The sequence below is a fragment of the Zonotrichia leucophrys genome, unplaced genomic scaffold, assembly GCF_028769735.1.
Source record: "Zonotrichia leucophrys gambelii isolate GWCS_2022_RI unplaced genomic scaffold, RI_Zleu_2.0 Scaffold_224_81593, whole genome shotgun sequence".
Classification (NCBI taxonomy): domain Eukaryota; kingdom Metazoa; phylum Chordata; class Aves; order Passeriformes; family Passerellidae; genus Zonotrichia; species Zonotrichia leucophrys.
The window spans coordinates 72,500-75,211 of record NW_026992429.1 but is presented as its reverse complement, the minus strand read 5'-3'; positions in this window follow the sequence as shown (position 1 = coordinate 75,211).

Sequence of the window (2,712 nt, the reverse complement as noted above, 5' to 3'; positions counted from 1 at the left end):
AGCTGCCAACAACATCCCCCCTCTGCAGCCCTGGCCTCTCCCCCAGCTCACACAGGTGCCCCATCCTTGCAGGCACAGACACGGCAGCACTGGCTCAGCAGCCCCTGTTTGCATTGCACACAGCAGGGGGAGCACCCCCATGCTGTTGGTGTGGGGACATGAACCTGAGGGAGCACAAATGCCATCAGCCCCTGGGGCCAGCAAGGGCTGGAGAACTTGAACATCTACCAGGGCCCTCACCCACTCCTCACAGGACTTGTGCTCCAGACCCCTCACCAGCCTTGTTGCCCTTCTCTGGACACACTCCAGCCCCTCCATGGCCTTCCTAAACAGGGGGGCCCAGAACTGGACACAGCACTAAAGGTGCTGCCCAACCAGTGCCCAGCACAGGGGAAGAATCACTGCCCTGCTCCTGCTGGCCACACCATTCCTGATCCAGGCCAGGAGCCATTGGCCTTCTTGCCCACCTGGGCACTCTGCTGCCTCATATCCAGCCTGCTGTCCATCAGTCCCTGCAGGTCCCTTTCTGCCTGGCTGCTCTCCAGCCACTCTGTCCCCAGCCTGTAGTGCTGCAGGGGTTGTTGTGGCCAGAGTGCAGGACCCAGCACTTGGTCTTGTTAAACCTCACCTTGTTGGATTTGGGCCCTGGATGCAGCCTGTCCAGGGCCCTGTGCAGAGCCCTCCTACCCTCCAGCAGATTAAACTCACACCCAACTTTGTGTCAGCACGGTTCCCCAGAGTGCCCCAATGGTCTCCATGGTTCCATGGGGCCTTCCAGTGTCACAATGTCCCTTTGCTTCCATAGGACCCCTTGGTGTCACAAAGTCCCTTGGATCTTTAGCCCTGCAGTGTCACAATGGCCCTTGGTCCCCCAAGGCCCTGAAGTGTCACACTGGATTCTTGGTTCCATGAATCATAGAATGACAGAATTTCTAGTTTGGAAGAGACCTTGAAGATCATCGAGTCCAACCCATGTTCTAACACTTCAACTAGAGCATGGCATCAAGTGCCACATCCAGTCTTCCCTTAAACACATGGAGGGATGGTGACTCCACCACCTCCCTGGGTAGATGATTCCAGTATTATCGCTCCTTCTGTGAAAAATTTCCTCCTTAATTCTAGCCTGTATCTCTCTTGGCGCAACTTGAGACTGTGTCCTCTTGTTCTGTCTGTTGTTGCCTGGAGAAAGAGACCGACCCCCAGCTCACCACAGCCACCCTTCAGGAAGTTGAAGAGAGTGATAAGATCACCTCTGAGTCTCCTTTTCTCCAGGCTGAACAACCCCATCTCCCTCAGTCGTTCTTCATATGGCTTGTGCTCCAAGCCCCTCACCAGCCTTGTTGCTCTCCTTTGGACACGCTCAAGCATCTCAACGTCCCTCCTAAACTGAGGGGCCCAGAACTGGATGCAATACTCAAGGTGTGGCCTCACCAGTGCTGAGTACAGGGGAAGAATGACCTCCCTACTCCCACTGGCCACACTGTTCCTGATACTGGCCAGGATGCTGTGGGATCTCAGCACCTCAGGACTGAGGTGCCAAGTCACCGAGACCACCCTTGGGGGGCTCAGGAGTCCTGGAATGTTGCCAGAAGTGTCTGGTGGCTGGACTTTGATCCTACACAGGAGACGACACTTGTATGAGGATAGGAGGATTTCACCGGAGTGAATGGTGAAGGGATAAGTTAATTAGAGAGTGAAACACAGGGTTTAGGATTTCTGTACAGGGGGGTTTAGAGAAGTAAGATGGAGGAATTGGGGCGTGTCCTGTCCTTCTTCTTCTTCTTCTTCTCCTCCATCTTCTGTGGTGATGGTGGCACTTTGGGATTGGTCATTACTAAAAGTGCACCGGACAATAAGGGTGAAAGGTATTGGGGAAAAATGATAAATATTGTATACGCAACTTTGGGTATAAAGATAGGTGACTGTCCGGAGGGCAGGGAGTGTGCTCATGGCTGGCTGCTGAGCAGACCTCTGTCGGGCCGAGAGAAAATCTTTTAGATAAGCAATTAATAAACACCGAGACCAAGAAAAGATTTGAAGCCTCTTCTCGTCCTTTGAAGCGTGGGCCGCCTCAAGGCCACCCCGGGCCTTTCCAGGCCATCCAAACAGCCGAAAATCGGACAGATGCCATTGGCCTTCCTGGCCACCACGGCACTCTGCTGGCTCATGTTCAGCCGACTGTCAACCAGCACCCTCAGGTCCTTTTCCTCCTCAGCACCGTCCAGCCACACCGTCCCCAGCCTATAACATTGCAGGGGGTTATTGTGGCCAAAGTGCAGGACTCGGCACTTGGATTTATTGAACTTCATCCCATTAGATTTTGCCCATACATCCAACTGTTCCAAATCCCTCTGCAAAGCCCTCCCTCCCTCCCTCTAACAGATCAACACATGCTCCCAGCTTAGTGTCATCTGCAAATTTACTAATGAAAGACTCTAAACCCTCATCCATGTCATCAATAAAAATATTAAACAGAACTGGCCCCAGCACAGACCCCTGAGGGACACGACTGGTGACTGGCCACCAGCTGGATGCAGCACCATTCACCACCACTCTCTGGGCCCGGCCATGCAGCCAGTTCCTAACGCAGCAAAGAGTGCTCCTGTCCAAGCCATGGGCTGCCAGCTTGTCTAGGAGTATGCTATGGGAGACAGTGTCAAAAGCCTTGCTGAAATCCAAATAAACAACATCTACAGCCTTCCCTGCATCCAC